Source organism: Elephas maximus, chromosome 18, assembly GCF_024166365.1.
Source record: "Elephas maximus indicus isolate mEleMax1 chromosome 18, mEleMax1 primary haplotype, whole genome shotgun sequence".
Taxonomy (NCBI): Eukaryota; Metazoa; Chordata; class Mammalia; order Proboscidea; family Elephantidae; genus Elephas; species Elephas maximus.
Window position 1 is genome coordinate 45,427,750 of NC_064836.1, and position 18,808 is coordinate 45,446,557.

Genomic DNA, 18,808 nt, shown 5'->3' on the forward strand with positions numbered 1-18,808 from the left:
TATTTTAAATAAGAATTAAAAATAACAGAAAATAACCAAAACACTAAAGAGAAATTCAGTCTCTAAAACTAAATGTTTAAATTTCATACATTTCCCAAAACACCTTAAAAAAACAAAAAGTCACCATCATCATCAACAGATCAATGACAGAAATAGGAAGAAATTTCATTTCTGATTAAATACATGCTTTTGAGTACTACGGAATGCATGCTTTTATAATGGTGGGATTAGACCATCTCTCCTAACACCCCAAAAAGGCCGTCACTCAGAGATGGATTTGCCACACCCACATCTTCTCACCCTACGTACTTGGCGATGCAACAAAATGTCACCTGTTTCAAACTATACAAGAACACCAATATTTTATCTAGATACTGAATTTAGCACTTCCACGGCATTAGCTTTAACTTGGCGAATGTAATTGTTTTTATATTGGGCACTGTATGAATTAAAATAAAATTTAAAACGTTTTTTTAAACTCTACGAAAATTTCTTATTCAGATAGGTGAGAGAAACAGTGACCAGATAACACTCTCTAGTGGATAGGGTAAATTTTGAAAAATACAGTTAATAGAGAGGAAACTAATAAGCTTATTAAAATCAATTGTGGGTAGGGGTTAGGGCAGAAATGAAGGGCTTCCACTTTCTCTAATACACAATAGGGAGTCATTGACACGTTTGGAAAGGGGGTTAATATCGCTTCTAAATAAGTTTAAAAAAATAAAATAAGCTAAATAGTAATAATAATAAAAACAATTACGATCTTTCAGTCTTAGCCAATCAGTTGTTCCTGTTTCATGTACTGAAAACAGGCACTATTCAAAAGCACTTTGGCGATGTAGCCAGTAGATGTGTAGAAAATCCAGATTGCTAATCACTACTTGAAGCATAAGGAGTCCCTGGGTGGCCTAAACGGTTAAGTGCTGGACTATTACCAAAAGGTTGGTTATTCGAACCTACCCAGAGGTGCCTAAGAAGACAGACCTGGTGATCTGCTTCTGAAAGCAATAGCAACCAAAAACAAAATAAAACTTGAAGGATACCTAGTCTTTAGAAAGCTCTACAATTTAATGCCACCCTGTAATTCCATGCTCCATTTTCATCTGTTGTGAAGAGCATGCTTTATTTCCTTCATCCAAGATTAACAACTAACCCCTGGGAGTCAACAAGGTGACCAGGCCTTATACTTTAGAAGTCTGCAGTCACATACCTCAAAGATCTGGCCTCTATTGTTACAGAGCCTCTGCTTGCACAAAACAGAGAACTTTCTGGTAAGTGTAAAGAGGTCACTAACAACTTACATAAAACATACACCAGCACTTAAAGGGCCTTGGTGATTTCATAGTCCATAATGTATTCTTTTATGTCCAGTTGACTAAAACAACCACAGACATTTCTGAATTACACATGGGTTATGAAAATAATCCCTTTTGTGAAAGTGTGATATTTTACACATTGAATATCAGTACCAGGATACTACTGAAAACAAACTGTCAACTTCAGTTCACTCAGTTTCTATCTTCATTTATGGGGAAAAGGTATGCTATTCTAGATGCTATGGTCAGATACCAAAACCCGTTGCCGTTGACTCAATTCTGATTCTAAGTGGCCCTACAGGACAGAGTAAAACTGCCCCATAAGGTTTCTAAGGAGCAGCTGGTAGATTTAAACTGTCGACCTTTTGATTAGCAGCCATAGCTCTTAACCACTGTGCCACCAGGGTTTCCATGGTCAGATACAGCAGACCATTTTCTGCTGTTTATTTAATTTGGGACAGACCTCAATAGGTCAAGATAATGCTACCACCAAAACCCTGTCGTGTGTATTTATAGATGCTATTTTTTGGTTAAAGGTTAGAATAAATATGACAATAATTAAAAATATGTTACAAAAAAAAAAAAAAAAAACTCAAACCCACTGCCATTGACTCAATTCCAACCAACAGGGCAGAGTAGATCTATCCCATAGTTTCCAAGTCTGTAAGGATGACACAGGACTGGGCAGTACTTTGTTCTGTTGGGCATAGGGTCGCTATGAGTTGGAACTGAATCAACAGCACTTAACAACAATCTTTACAGAAGCAGGCTGCAATATCTTTCTCCTATGTTATAATTAATCGGAAATCATTCAAAAAGACACTACATCTTCATGGTGGTATAAAGACAAAATTTCTAAGTATCAGATGTTGTTGTTAGGTGCCCTTGAGTCAGTTCCAACGCCTAGCAACCCTATGTACACTAGAATGAAGCACTACCCCATCCTGTATCATCCTCACAATCATTATTATGCTTGAGCCCGTTGCTGCAGCCACTGGTCAATCCATTTCACTGAGGGTCTTCCTCCTTTTTGATGACCCTGTACTTTGCCAAGCATGATGTCCTTCTCCAGGGGCTGATCCCTCCTTATAACATGTCCAAAGTATGTGAGACACAGTCTCGCCATCCTTGATTCAAAGGAGCATTCTGCTTGTACTTCTTCCAAGACAGATTTGTTCTTTCTTTTGGTAGTTCAAGGTATATTCAATATTCTTCATCAACACCACATTTCAAAGGTGTCAATTTTTCTTTGGTCTTCCTTATTCATTGTCCAGCTTTTGCATACAAAAGAGGCAACTTAATACACCATAGTTTGGGTAAGGTGCACCCTAGTCTTCAAGATGACATCTTTGCTCTTCAACACTATAAAGAGGTCTTTTGTAGAAGATTCGATCAATGCAATGTTTCTTTTGATTTCTTAACTGCTGCTTCCATAGGTGTTGATTGTGGATCCAAGTAAAATGAAATCCTTGACAACTTCAATCTTTCCTCCATTTATTATGATGTTGCTTAGTTGTCCAGTTGTGAGGGTTTTTGTTTTCTTTATGTTGAGGTGTAATCCATACTGATGGCTATGGTCTCTGATCTTCATCGGTAAGTGCTTCAAGTGCTCTTCACTTTCAGCAAGCCAGGTTGTGTCATCTGCTTAACACAGTTTGTTAATGAGTCTTCCTCCAATCCTGATGTCCCTTTCTTCTTCATATAATCCAGCGTCCTGGATTATTTGCACAGCATACAGAATGAATAAGCATGGTGAAAGAATACAACCCTAATGCACAATTTTCCTGACTTTAAACCACGCAGCATCCCCTTGTTCTGTTTGAACGACTGCCTCTGATCCAAGTACAGGCTCTTATGAGCACGATTAAGTGTTCTGAAATTCCCATTCTTTGCAATGTTATCCATTTGTTATGATCCACACAGCCTAATGTCTTTGCATAGTCAATAAAACACAGGTAAACATCTTTCTGGTATTCTTTGCTTTCAGCCAGGATCCATCTGACATGAGCAATGATATTCATGGCTCCAAGTCCTCTTCTGAATTCAGCTTGAATTTCTGGTAGTTCCCTGTCAATGTACTGCTGCGGTCGCAAAATTTTACTTGCATGTGATATTAATGATGTTGTTCTGTAATTTCTGCATTTGGTTGGATCACCTTTCTTGGGGATAGGCATAAATATGCATCTCTTCCAGTCAGTTGGCCAGGTAGCTGTCTTCCAAATTTCTTGACATAGACAAGTGAGCACTTCCAGTGCTGCAACCGTTTGGTGAAGCGTCTCAATTGGTATTCTGTCAATTTCTGGAGCCTTGTTTTTCACCAATGCCTTCAGTGTAGCTTGGACTTCTTCCTTCAGTACCACCGCTTCCTGATCATATGCTACCTTCTGAAATGGCTGAAGGTCCACCAATTCTTTCTGGTATAGTGACTGTGTGTATTCCTTCCATCTTCTTTTGATGTTTCCTGTGTCTTTTAATATTTTTCCAGTAGAATCCTTCAATATTGCAACTTGAGGCTTGAATTTTTTCTTCAGTTCTTTCAGCTGGAGAAATGCTAAGCACATTCTTCCCTTTTGGTTTTCTATCTCCAGCAATTTGCACATGTCATTATGATACTTTGTCTTCTCAAGCCACCCTTTGAAATCTTCTGTTCAGTTCTTTCACTTCATCATTTCTTCCTTTTGCTTTAGCAGCTCGACATTCATGAGCAAGTTTCAGAGTCTCTTCTGACATCCATTTTGGTCTTTTCTTTCTTTCCTGTCTTTTTATGACTTCTTGCTTTCTTCATGTATGATGTCCTTGATATCATTACACAACTTGTCTGGTCTTCGGTCATCAGTGTTAAAGGCACCAAATCTATTCTTGATATGGTCTCTAAACTCAGGTAGGCTATACTCAAGGTCATATTTTGGCTCTCGTGGAGTTGTTCCAATTTTCTTCAGTTTCAACTTGAACTTGCATATGAGCAATTGATGGTCTGTTCCACAGTTGGCCCGGCCTTGTTTGACTGATGATATTCAGCTTCTCCATAGCCTCTTCCCACAAATATAGTCGATTTTATTCATGTGTATTCCATCTGGCGAGGTCCATTGTATAGTCGCCATTTATGTATTTGAAAAAAGGTATTTGCAATGAAGAAGTTGTTGGTCTTGCAAAATTTTATCACGCATCATTTTTATCACCAAGGCCATGTTTTCAAGTTTCTGATCCTTCTTTGTTTCCAACTTTCGCATTCCAATCACCAGTAATTATCAATGCATCCTGACTGCATGTTCAACCAATTACAGACTGCAGAAGTTGGTAAAAAAAAAAAACTTCCATTTCTTCGTCTTTGGCCTTAGTGGTTGGTGCGTAAATTTGAATAATAGTCGTATTAACTGGTCTTCCTTGTAGGCAAATGGATATTATCCTATCACTGACAGCACTGTACTTCAGGATAGATCTTGAAATGCTCTTTTTGATGATAAATGTGACACCATTCCTCTTAAGTTTGTCATTCCCAGCATAGTAGACCATATGATTGTCTAATTCAAAATGGTCAATACCTGTCATTTCAGCTCACTGATGCCTAGGATATTGATCTTTGTGCATTCCATTTCATTTTTGATGATTTCCAAAATCGTCATACTTCGTATGTTCCATATTTTGATTATTAATGGATGTTTGCAGCTGTTTCTTCTCATCTTGAGTTGTGCCACATTAGCAATTGAAGTTCTCGAAAGCTCAGCTCCACCTACATCATGAAGGTAGACTTTGAGCAGGCAGCTCTTCCCCAGTCGTCTTTTGAACGTTTCCCAACCTGAGGGGCTCATCTTTCGGCACTATATCAGACAGTGTTCTGCTGCCATTCGTAAGGTCTTCACTGGCCAGTTTTTTCAGAAGTAGACCACCAGATCCTTCTTCCTTGTCTGTCTTAATCTGGAAGCTTAGCTGTAACCTGTCTGCCATGGGTGACCCTGCTGGTATCTGAATACCAGTGGCATAGCTTCCAGCATCACAACACACAGGTCTCACAGTATGACAAACTGACAGATGCTTGGGGGAAGCATTTAGGCAGTAACAGCAAAATATTAGGCACTTATTTTATTTTATTTTTTATTATATGGTGTTGACATTAGATGTTGACATTTTCTACACTAATTCTATTCGATATCTGTACACTTACCTCTAATCACCTGCAGTGCTGTGGAAAATAGTGACTTTTGGATGAAGTGATGAGTTAAAATTAAAGACTTCAAAAATATTACTATAAAACTTCTCATTTTTAACCACATCTGGTTAGGAGTCCACAATCCTAAGTTGGTCTCAGTAAGTTTTCTGTTAAAAATACCTACACAGAAAAATATATCTAACCCAGAAACCCAGTGCAGTAATGCTAAAAATGATTATTAATAAAACAATCTCTTGCAAGAATATAAGCCACAGTCCTATTCTTCTAAGGCTAATGATGTTGGACTAAAAAAAATAAGAGGATGTCTATATCCATTTATCCATGTAGACAGATTATTGCTATCCATCTGAAAGATAACAAAGCACTTAACATGCTTGACTAACTGTATTTAGTTAGAGTCATGGACCTGTTACACCAAAACCTAGGTTGCTATAATTATATTGGGTGTCAATAGAAGGTGCTGCTTCTTGGCATATATAATATCCCCACAGAACTCTCTCTTCCTATTTTGATATTAAACTCATTGCCATCAAGTTGATTCTGACTAATAGTGACCCTATAGGACAGAGTAGAACTGCCCCCACTGGGTTTCCACGGCTGTAATCTTTATGGAAGCAGACTGCCACACCTTTTTCCCATGGCGAGGCTGGTGGGGTCAAACCACGGACCTTTCAGTTAGCAGCTGAGCACTTAACCACTGGACCACTAGGGCTACTTATTTTGATATTAGGACTTGAAAACAGAGAAAGGAGAGAGGGTACCGGCAGTGACATGTCATATATCCAAAAAAGTAATTAATGTAGACGTAGCCGAGATAGTAGGATAGTGGAAAAAAGCACATACTAGGAATTGTAGCTCTTAATGCTTGTGAAACAAAATCTGGGATACAGGAGATCACCTTACTTGAAAAGATACACTGCATATATGCTTTCTAGTCTTTAGCTGGGAGGTCTGCACACCAGCCTATCACCCAGCTGTAGTGACAAGAAGGGGATTTAACCAGCACGAAGTGGGTAGTAAGAAAACAACAGGTGCTGCCTGGTGGCAAATCTGACATTGGATACATCTAGTCTAATTCAGTGTTGAGCAAATGGAAAATGGGGCCTTATATAAAAATATGACAGACAAAATGGGAAAAGAACATTTTCAGAAGGAGAACAATAACTGAATATAATGTATTAAAAAGTCAGATGAAATAGGCTTTTTAAATAGAATTCGGGAAGACATGACCTCTACGATATAGAACAAGACAAAGAAAATGGCCTGGAATGAAAACAAGATAAAATGGAAAGACATTCTTTTAAAAATAAGAAATTACTGAGTGGATAAGGAATAAAATGAAGTAAGGATCCGAAATGATGCCCTGAAAAATCATACTAGTGATACGGATGAAAACTTAAAGAAGTAGGGAGTTAAGTTTAAAACCTATAGCAACAGTGAGCTCAGTGGAAGAAATATTAAAATACTTGGCTCCATATGACTTTTATTCAAGATTTCATACAACATAAGGAAAATTAAAAATCATGTTATAGAAGATGGGAAATACCTATAAAATATGAAAAAATTCAACACAGTGCATATTTACTCTTGTACATTAGTTTAAAAGAATAAAGACCTTAATGAAAAATGGATAAAGGAACAGATGAATCAAAGAAATAAAATAAATGCAAACAAAAACAACATCAAAAAACCATGTAAAAGATCTATAAATTGCATTTTTTTTATTAACCCACAAAGTTGGGTATTCTGTGGTGAAGTGGGTGTCCTCATACATAGGTATTCTAATACTTAAAAGTTGTATAAATTGAAACGAGATTTCTGGAAAGCAGCTTGTTTATATGTACCAAAAATTCCTGCATTTAAAAAATGTATCTATGCACCCAACAAATGTTTATTGAGAAATTAATATGCACCAAGCACTGTTCAGGGCATGGGGGATAAAGCATTTAGCAAACAGACATCATTCCTCCCCTCACTGAGCTTAGATTCTAGCAGGTGGAGATATGAGCAATAATCAAGTAAACAAGTAAACTTAACATAATAAGTACTATTAAACATTGAGAAGAAAAATAACGCAGGGTAAGGGGATAACAAATGATTTTGGAGGGAGTGAATATGACATTTTAGGTAAGTGCTCACAGAAACGGCTCTGTGGTGTGATCATATTTGAGCAAGAACTGAGTGAAACGTGGGAGTCAGATATGAAAATAGATGGCAGAAAAGCACTTCTGGAGATAGACACACCCATGCAAAGGCCCCTAAGTTGGATATGATTCTTAGTAATATTATATTAAGAATTCTTTCAAAAGAAAGTCATCAGTGAGACAGAACAACAATTTTGTACAATGTTGTTTATAACTGCCTATAAAATTGAAAATAGAGTATATCAATTTTCATGGTATAGTATTATATAACTATTTTCAATCACTATTATACAGAGTTATGGAATATAAATTTTAGGTAAGCAAAAGCAGGAAAAGCACAAACTCCAGATAATGTATGATTCCAATTTTGTAAATTGGGTATCTGAATATAGAAAAAAGACTAAGTATTTAAAGGTTGATAGCAATTTCATCTCTGTATGACAGAATCATGGATTGTTTTTGCTTTATTTTTTCTTTCTAATTTTTTTAACAATGTCACAACATTTATAAAAACAAAAAACAAACAGAAACACTCATTAAACAAAAGAAAAGTGGGCATACCTAGCAGAATCAAAAAAAAGAAATTTACCAGCACTTCCAACTTTATTGTTCTAGATTTTTGCTTTATCATGAATCTTGAAGCTCTTAAATTATTACACTCCCATATCTCTAAAATATTTACACTCCCATATCTAGTCAGTCGGTACTTTGGATGATTCTTCTTTTATCATTTTCTCAAAAAATTTCCCTTCCCTTTCATTTCACTGCTTCTACCCTATTACTTTAAATCTATAGGAAAGTTTAAAACATATGTATATAAAACAATGTATGTACATGTATGCAGCCTTTATTTTCTCCTTCACAAGCACATGGCAAGAGTAATCTCTTTCTCTCAGTGACAGATGCCCTCCCACAGCACCTAGTACTTCGACCCTTAATTCAATTTTCCCAGACTATCTAAAATAACTCATGTCTGAGACCCTCCTTGTCCTTATGGGTCCCAAAGGATTGGTACAGCAGCAGGAAAGTATCTTACTACAGCTTAGGATGTGAACAAGTGGTGAGCTGAATGAGGTTGGTTTAAAAAAAAAAAAAGAGGAAGGAAAGGAAGAAAAGACAGAAAAAAAAAAGAATTAACTACACAAATGGGTCATTAGTTAAAAGTGAAAGCTGACACAGCATTAGAACGCAAAGGTAAAATCTGATACTGAGGAATCAGGTTGGCCAGGAGCACTCTGTTCATAATTTGTTGTTTTGGTAGATATATATAAAAAATATAGTCTGAATGCTGACATTTGAAGATCTTGTAAAAACAAACAAATAATACAAGTAAAGGAAGTAAAATATGGAGGTAGAAAGGAAGGAAACAAGGAAGGAAAGAAAGAAGGAAGAATTAGATGAATTGGCATAATTTGATAAATGATTAGAAGGAGAGATAGGAAGGAAGAGGAAACGTGACTCCTGAAGGGGTGATATGAAATGAATGCGTACAAATAGTCTGATACATGTTGCTATATAGACATAACTAGAGACTTTAGAGTAGAATGTATTAAAAAAAACTAGAGACTTTAGAGTAGAATGTATAAAATAGTATAATTTGACTAGAGATGACAGAAGATGGGATGAGAAAGCTAGAGTGGTTGGAATGTATCAGTTTGATCCATAGACGGAAAAAAAGGAATTTACAAAATATAGGAGAATGGAGAAAAGTCACAAATTGGGAGAAAGCAAAAGCACAAGTCACTGTCTTGTGTGTAAGAGGTAAAGGCTGATCCTACAGGAAGCTGTGTAAGGGGCAAGTGTTGAGCTCCTGAGAGGAAGATCTTCTGTGAGGTCAGGGCTAAATGGGAGCACACAGGGGATACTGAATAGTCCCCATGGGCCCCTCACTGTCAATATATTCCATCCAGTGAAGAACTGCTCTAGTTGTTGGGTGGCTAAACCTACCTGGACGCCCAGAAACAGAGTTGGGAAGATAAGGTGATATTATGGATTGAATTGCTTCCCCACAAAACGGGTCAACTTGGCTAGGTCATGATTCCCAGTATTGTGTTATTGCCTACCATCTTGACATCTGATGTGATTTTCCTGTGTGTTACAAATTCTACCTCTATGATATTCATGAGGCAGGATTAGAGGCAGTTATGTTATTAAGGCAGGACTCAATCTACAAGATTAGGATGTATCTTGAGCCAGGCTCGCTTTTGAGTTATAAAAGAAACAAGTGAGCAGAGAGACAGGGGAACATCGTACCATCAAGAAACAAGAGCCAGGAGAACAGTGCGACCTTTGGACTCAGGGTTGCTACACTGAGAAGCTCCTACACCAGGGGAAGATTGATGACAAGTACCTTCCCCCAGAGCTGACAGAGAGAGAAAGAAAGCCTTCTCCTGGAGCTGGCGACCTGGATTCAGACTTTTAGCCTCCTAGGCTGTGAGAGAATACATTTCTCTTTGTTAAAGCTATCTGCTTGTGGGATTTCTGTTACAGCAGCACTAGATGACTAAGACAAGTGGTAATAAGATCAATGAAGGAAAAGAAATTAGAGGCATTAGGTAAATGTGTTCTAGTATATTAGGCCTATGTAGGGAAGCAGAGTTCAGCCAAGAATAAGAGCCAAGACTCTATTTGGCACTTACAGTGGAATCTCTTTGAGATAAACCAAGACTTTCATGAGCAGGTGATATAAGAAATGTTACATGCCACAACTTGAGGAGTATGGATAGGTCCGCCTACCCAAAATTATCTTTCCCTCTAGCTCCCCTTGGTGCCAAAATCTTTGGAGTACCAAGATACTAGTTCTTACATGGGTAAAATGCTCACAATGGTAGCTCCTGTAAAAATAAAATATATTACATACACAGATTACATTAAGCACTCTGCAACTATTATTAGACCTAAGATTAGGATATTTAAGATCATCCAAGGAAAAGCCTGTTTGAAGGATTTTGCCAAGAAAGACAAGTCTGCGAGGATCAGGGATGCCAAATCCACTGCCCTTGAGTTGATTCCAACTCATAGTGACCCTATAGGACAGAGTAGAACTGCCCCATAAAGTTTCCAAGGAGCACCTGGTGGATTTGAACTGCCAACCTCTTGGTTATCAGTATACGTCCCTGGCAATGAGAAAACATGTCTCCTATTCTGTAGCCTGGCTTGAGATCAGCTTTGGTCCACAGATGTCCAGAACGTAATTCAAAACATCAGCAATAAATAATTACTAATACTACTACTAAACTCCATTCCTGCTCAGTTTCTCCATCTGTAAAAGGGGGATGATAATAGGACCTACCTCTTAGGGTTGCTGTGAGGATCAAAGAGTTAACATATGTAACTTGATTCTAACTATAGCATGTGCTCAAAAAGGTATGTGAATTTCTGACCTAAAGCACTTTGAAGTACATTACAAATTACAAGTTTATTCTGCTCCTGCCCTCCTTCCTTCCATAAACCAAAGCTCAAAAAGAAACAGTCATAATGTCACAGAATTCTTTTAAGTGCAGAAACTACAAAGACCTGCTATGAGGGTGTTCTCTTTAATACCTGTCATACAAGAGAGCATTTTGCTAACGTGCTAGAATTCCAACAATGGAAGTCATAGGCAGAGTCTTGGGTGTTTCTCCTTCCTTGTTAAATATCTGCTGAATGAATAAATGGTGAATTACAAATGAAGAAAATAGTCAAAGATATCATTTTTAGCAAGTGCAAATGTATACAAACTTCTCCCAAGAACACGTATCTGGAATGGTTCTCCCGAAAAATAGAAACTCTGAGTATATTTCAAATGGGAAAAAGTCCTAGCGGTTGACAAGAAGGCCGTCCCAGGCATACCGGTATAAATATAAATGTGAATGTTTAGGGAAGGAAAGGATAGAGGAAGTAACAGAGGTTTACATTGTCTGGTTCCTTCCACCTAGTCTCCCACTAGAGTTTCTACGCTGGCAAATGCACACCACTTAGAGTGGATCCAGCAGCCATTCTGTTTCTCACATCCAAGCCTTTTCTTGGGTAGTTTCCTCTGTTTGGAAAGCTCTGCAGCACAGTCTGTTTCCCTGCTCCTATTCTTTTTCAAATAACTTGTCCCTTCTCTTTAAGACTCAATCTTGTTTGTCCCTGCATAGTCCTGGTTAGGTCACTTGACCCAAGGGTCCTATTGCACTCTATGACCCCTAGCATTACACTTACCACTTCCATTTCAAAGTAGAAATTCAACTGTCTATTGACTCCATTCTCTTAACTTTATCCATTGCCTCTGCTTTGACTCATGTCACTGTCATCTGCTGCTCACCTGGTCTCTCCCAAGAGTATCCTAACTGGATTTCCCAGCTTCTCCTCATCAGTGCAATAATCCAAATGCTGTCAGAGGTTTCTTTCTAAAGGACAAGTAGGACCATGTCATTTTCCTGCTAAAGCCTCAATTTTCAAGCCATTTACAAAATAATAAAAATTTCAATTCCCCCCAGGTGGTACAAATGGTTATCATGCTTGACTGCTGGCTGAAGGGCTGGAGGTTCAAGTCCACCCATAGGCACCTTGGAAAACACATTGTTGTTGAGTCAATTCCAACTCATGGCAACGCTACAGGACAGAGTGGAACTGCCCCATAGGGTTTCCAAGGAGTAGCTCATGGATTTGAACTGCCGACCTTCTGGTTAACAGCTGTGGCATAGCTCTTAAACACTGCACTACCAGGGCTCCATTTTTTTTTTTTTTATATAGATATTTCAACTTCCTAAGACAGCAAAAAATGTTCATCATAACCTGATTCCAACCTTCATAGCCTCACGTCCCCATGTCCGCACACTTCCTTTGCATTTAATCTACACACCGGGCATATTAAATTTCTAGACATCCTGTTTAACTTAAATAATTGACTCAAACAATTAGTGTTCTTTAACATGTGCGTGTTTTCCCTAGAGTCAGGTCCTTACCCTGAAATGCTTTTCCTCCATTTAGTTCTTCATAAAATGCTAATTCATCCCCTAAGACCCTGCTCCAACATGACTTAATAAATCCTTAGTCTCTGCAAGCAGAACTATTCACTACTAGTTCTGTGTGACTACATACATGGGATTTAGCACAGTATTGCTAGTACAGTACAGTATTGTAATTTGCTTCTTGACTTTGGCTCTACATTTTACACTAAACAAATCTTATTTTTGTTCCTTTTCTATTCTCATAGATGGTGAGCTCATGGAAGGCAATGAAACTGCTTTATTGTTTTTTGTATTCACAATGCCCAACACTCGGTAGGTAATCAACAGACTATTGGAAATGGAAATGAAAGAAGAGGAAAGGGGAGAGGTAAGATTGCTTTGACAGGAGACACACGTAATAAGAAGAGAGGAAAGAATGAAGAAAGAATGAAGACATCGTCATGTTTTTTTCCTATTCCGTATCTGGGAAAGCATTTATACTTCTGAAAATGGGCATAATCCTTATACAGGCACAAAATTCTGAGAAATAAAAACTATACTCAAAGAATTAAAGAATTGCAGTTTCAAGCAGGTGAAATAAAAATCTTTCATCTCTCTTTTTAAAAAATCTTTCCAAAATAAAGCGGAAAGAGAAACTCTAATACAAACTGCATTCACTTCTGTGGTTGCCGTAACAAACTACCACAGATTCATTGGCTTAAAACAACAGAAATTTATTCTCTCACAATTCTGGAGGCCAGAAGTTCAACATCAGTTCCACTGGGCCAAAACCAAGGTGTTGGCAGGGCCATACTCCCTCCAGAGGTTGGCAGGAAAATTTATTCCTTGCTTCTTCTAGCCACTGGTGGTTGCTCATTCCTTGGCTTATAGCCACTTCACTGTAATATCTTCTTATCACTGTGCATCACTCCATCTGCTTCCATCTTCACATTGCCTTCTCCTTGTGTGTGTCAAATCTCCATCTGCCTTTCTCTTATAAGGACATTTATGATGGCATTTACTGCTCACCTTGATGATCCGATAATCTCCCTACCTCAAGATCTTTAATTATATCTGCAAAGACACTTTTTTTCCAAACAAGAAAACATCCTTAGGTCCTTGGGATTAGGATGTTGAAATCCCTTTGGAAGCCATCACAGCCTACCACTCAAACTTAAGTATTTGCTAAAACTAGAATTTTTATAAGTCTAAAGCACAATATATGAAGGTAGAATGTGGATGGAACAGTGGCATTTGAATTACCAGAGTAGAAAAAAAGATAAATTGACTGTAAATAGGAGATACTGATTAGAAATAAACAGGCATGCTCATACAGCAGAATCCAACAAAGGCTCAGACTCTGGATTATCCAGGTATTGTCAGAGATGAGGTTGAGACCAGGAGTTAAAAACAGAAAGACTGTTTGAAAGACTCAAGAGGATAAGTTAGACGCATATCTATGATCACTCGTCTGTTGTACAGGGATCAGGTAACTACCGTCCCAATTCTAAAGGAAAGAAAAAGGATCATCTCTGGAGAAATTGGACCAGAGTGACCCAATCTATAACACATTAGGCAGCAAAAATTGATGGGTTAGGTGAAAGTCTACATACATGGAGAATTATCATACCTGACCTTCCTCAAACAGAAGATTAAGGATTCTTCTCTTGAGTAACTAAGCTGCCACATAGAAAAATAACCCAAGATTCTGACTTTCATGGGCCTCTCCTACCAAAACAGCCAACTGCCATCCAATGGACCAAAAGTGAAGCCAACCTGATGACAAGCACCACTTCTGCACACAAACATTCTAATTAGGTTTGTAGTGCCTCACTCAAAAATATGACTGGACAGTGAAGGCTTGTCCTGGGCAATAACAAAAATAAAGATCAAAACCAGTGAAAAGAATGAAGGCATTCAGAGATAAAGAAAATATATGATGAGGAGAAGAAAATTTCAAGGAAATGACACTTAATGTCCTTGAACATGAGAAAACACATTGCCTTGGTGAAACATGACAGGATGCAAAACAAAAGAAATAATCAGAAAGCAAGAAGGAACTATTACAAATTTTACATATGAGCACCAAAATAAAAAGCTGAATTAAAGTGTTAAAAGATAATAAAGATTAAACTGAAAAAGACAAACTCATAAAAACATGAGAGAAAAGACTTTAAAAAATCAGATAGTGTAGATAATACAACTCTCAAACTGTTTTCCAAGAAATAAAGATTAGGAAACAAAAAAAGTGCTAGTAAAGAAACCATTGAGGATATAGCATAAGACATTTTTTCATAATTGGCAATATGAGTCTCCAGAGTGAAAGGACCAATTGAGTACCTCAACACAGAGGATACAGAAAGATGCACACCAAGACACATTCTGATCAAAATTAAGAACCCTGGGAATAAAGGGAAGGTCTTAAAAGCTTACAAAGAATAAAATAGGTGATATGTAAAAAAAATCAGGATCAAAATGGCATTGGTCTTCCCAATAACAATATTGGAAGCTAGAATATAATGGGAAAATACTTTTCAAGCCCTGAATGAAAATTATTTTCAATCTATAATTCTATACCCAGCCAAAGATTCAACCAAGTGTGAGGACAGAATAGAGATATTTTCTGACATCCAAGTTTGTAAAAGAGTACTAGCCTGTGGAGCCTTTCTCAAGATGTTACTGGAACACAAGCTCCAGCAAAAGGAAAGAGAAAACCAAATAAAAGGAGAACGTAAGTTTACAACATTGAAAAAGGGAATTTCCAGGATGACAGAAAAAAAAAAAAAAAAATCTTTTTTAGGATGCCAGACTGGATGAAAGATGGAGGAGAGAAAGTCCCCAGAGGGATTTCCTCAAGGGAAAGAATAAGAAAAAAGGAAAAAAAAAAAACTTGCTAGAGTACCTGTCAAGCTTTACTGAGGAGAGAATCATATAGAGAAGTATTGTATAAAGACTTTGGAGGATTTGAGAAAGGTTAGCCAAAAAAAAAAAAACAAAAAACCCAAAAATCAAAGGAGGGACTGAAGGATGGGAAAGGGCGACAAACGGAGATATTAGAAGAGAGAGAGAGAAGGAGAGGGAAATTGGGCAAAAAAAAAAAAAAAAAATTTTTTAATGAGGCACTTATTAAGTCAAGGAAAAATAAAAATTCTACAACAAAGGGAATGTAATCATGTTACCAGGCTCAGCAGTAGAAACTATGTAAACTCTTACTAATTAAAAACCCAGATATAGATTTAAACTAAAATGGTGATGCAGCTCTGTTGGGAGGATAGAGTGAAGAATTTGGGGGTTTTAAGGAAGCTTAAAATAAGAAGTTAATAGATAATGTCTAAGCTGAGGAATCATGATCTAGCCATATATACTTTATTTAAAATCATGAAAGTAAAGTAACAAAGAAGTTAAAAGTGGTTGCCTTCCTGTAGTGGTGCCAGATGGTTCATTTCTTCAATTACAAGCCTTTAAATTTCCTCTATTTTTAAATATATGCACATATAATTATTTGGTAAAACTAAAAATTATTTTTAAAGAAACATAAAATGTATCTGATTTCTCTTTCCATTGTCTAGAATTACAACAAGGCAAATGAAATAACCATATGTTCTTTTTTTTTTCTTTAAAGTGTCTCCACAAAAGTAGTCTGTACAACAAATATAACTATCCCATTAATGAATTAATGCATGAATGCGTGCTTTGGTGAAACATTCTATTCTTCATAGAGGGATGAAATTCATTCTACACATTCTGTGTATCCTATATATGAAATGTTAGATGTAACCTAATCTTTGTCAATAAACTGTATATTAAATTTGATAGTAAATATAACTTCTTAAAGGAATCAGTAGATCAAGTTTGTAAAGAAAATAGCTGCTTTTATAAAGAAAATATATATTCATAAATTCATCTGTATTCTTTTTACCTGGTTTTCAGAACACTGAATTTTCTTCAAGGGGAGCACTGATTGTATATTGTTATTTATTCCCATATTACTATTACCATGCGCAATCTAAATGAAAACGGATGGAGAGAAGAAATGTTGATTTGTAAATTCAGAACAGGCGCTCATTCAAAAACTTCCCACAGGTACCCTGATGCTGATTCTATGAGCCTGTTAATACTAATGTCTTATTTATCCTTCTCTACACTAAGACAAATACAATTCAAAATAACACCTTTCAAAGTATAATGGCTCTTTAAAAATAATATTCCCACCCAACACCCAGAGAGCAAAGTCCAAGGAGAGTTTACAAAACAGGATGAGATTCTCCGTATTATTTCTGGAGAGCATCCTAGTCTGATGTTTCTTCCTTCTGCCATCCTTGGAGAACATGCATTATCCACAGATCAATCTAAATCCTACTTATTTCTTCAGGAATGGGGGCCAGGCAACATGCAGTATTCTTGGAAAAGTGGCTCAAAATGACCGAAAAAGCCACCGCAGTAAGATGTCAGAAAGCACAACTGTTTCCACTGACACCGACAACATGAAAACAAAACTCTCTAAAACTATGTGCTCACTGAATCATAGTTTGTAAAAATATCGCACACGCTGTGCTTTGACCACCCAAGAGAAATCAAAGTCACTGGATCATTTTGCAAGCATCTTGGTCCTTCTGATGTTTATGATTCTAAATGTAGGAGCATGGGTGGGGTCATCTCTGTTCCTGGGTCACAGTCAGTATCTGCTCAGGCAACGTTAGAGGAAGGCTTTAAAAGGTTCCCTTTGTTCCTGAACTGCAATGGGAATTCATGGTATGTGACATCAAAGGGGAAACTGCAGGTCACCTCTGTTGGATGTAGCCATGTGTTTGTGTGAATTAAAAACACACAACAGGGGGCCTGGCAAATTGCTGTTTTATTCTAGTCACTTCTTCAACTCATCTAAAACCAAAAACCAGTTGCCATTTGAGTCGACTCTGACTCATGGCAACCCCACGTGTTTCAGAGCAGAACTGTGCTCCACAGGGTTTTCAATGGCTGATTTTTTCGAAAGCAGATCCCCCGGCCTTTCTTCCAAGATGCTACTGGGTGGACTCGAACCTCTTATCTTTCGGTTAGTAGCCAATTTGGTTAGCAGCCAAGCAAGTTAACCCTTTGTACCATCCAGGTAATCCAACTCATCTAAAGATATTTATTGATAGTTGAAGGAGAGGTCTTGGATCATTTTCAGGATGGTTCTCAGTGGTTTAAGGCAGTCAAATTGGTGAGTCAAAAAATGTCCCATCCCCCCCAGGAACTGGTCATAATCTTGCCAGCTCAAAGGAAAAAAGAATTTCAGAGGGTATTTCTGTTCGCCACGATACGGACCTGAAATCAAGCTTTTCAGGCACAGGAAAGGAGGTGTAGGAGTGAATCGTAACACTCCTGGTTTAGCTTCTAAAGAAGCCAAAGCTTTTGACTCTGTTAGGACACACTGGTGCAATGGTTAAATGTTAGGTTGCTAACAGAAAAGTTGGTGGTTTGAACTCCCCGGCTGCTCCATGGAAGAAAAAGACCTGCTTCTGTCATGATTACAGTCTAGAAAACACTATGAGGCAGTTCTTCACATGGAGTCGCTATGAGTCTAAATCTACTCAACGGTACCTAAAGACAACAACAGATCACAGCATGTTAGGATGACATTTCATTGTGAGCAAGGTGCTCAACCTTCTAGCAGCTAACGTCATTGTTTCCCCTAGAGTGGTCAGACCCTTAAAAAAATGGGTCATTTGTCTCCAAGAATTCAGAGTTTACGTCTTAACAACTGTTAAAAATGCAGAGATATTAAAGCATGGTAGCATGAACTAGTTAAAAACACAGTAGTAAACTCATAGCTACAAAGTAAAAAGGAACAGATAAATAAAAATAAAATAAGATTCTGTTGGTTGAAAATGCTTCCATTTTAGCCATTCTAATGTTTCCTTCAAACACACCTTGCCTAAGATACCCCTGCAGCTTGAATTTCATTTTTCTTCCTACCCAAAATCAGTCAACTGATTTTTACCTAATAAAATCCTGCCTCTCGCTGAAGACTTAGAGGCCCTAGGTGACACAAATGGTTAACACATTCAGCTACTAACAAAAGGTTGGCAGTTCAAATCTACCCAGAGATAAAAACCTTCAAATCTACCCAGAGATACCTAGGAAAAAAGCCCTGGCGATCTACTTCCAAAACGTCACAGCCATGGAAAACCCTCCAGAGCCCAGCTCTGCTCTGACATACATGGGGCCGCTAGGAGTCAGGGCCAACTCAGCGGCAACTGTTGGCTTTTTGATTTTTTTCTG

At 37.6% G+C, this 18,808-nt stretch overlaps 1 long non-coding RNA gene across 4 annotated transcripts in view; it reads right to left on the minus strand.

Annotated features, from left to right (window-relative positions):
- Positions 1-18,808, minus strand: part of LOC126061472 (uncharacterized) — a 597,975-nt gene that overhangs the window by 435,776 nt on the left and 143,391 nt on the right. The gene's annotated exons all lie outside the window — the stretch shown is intronic.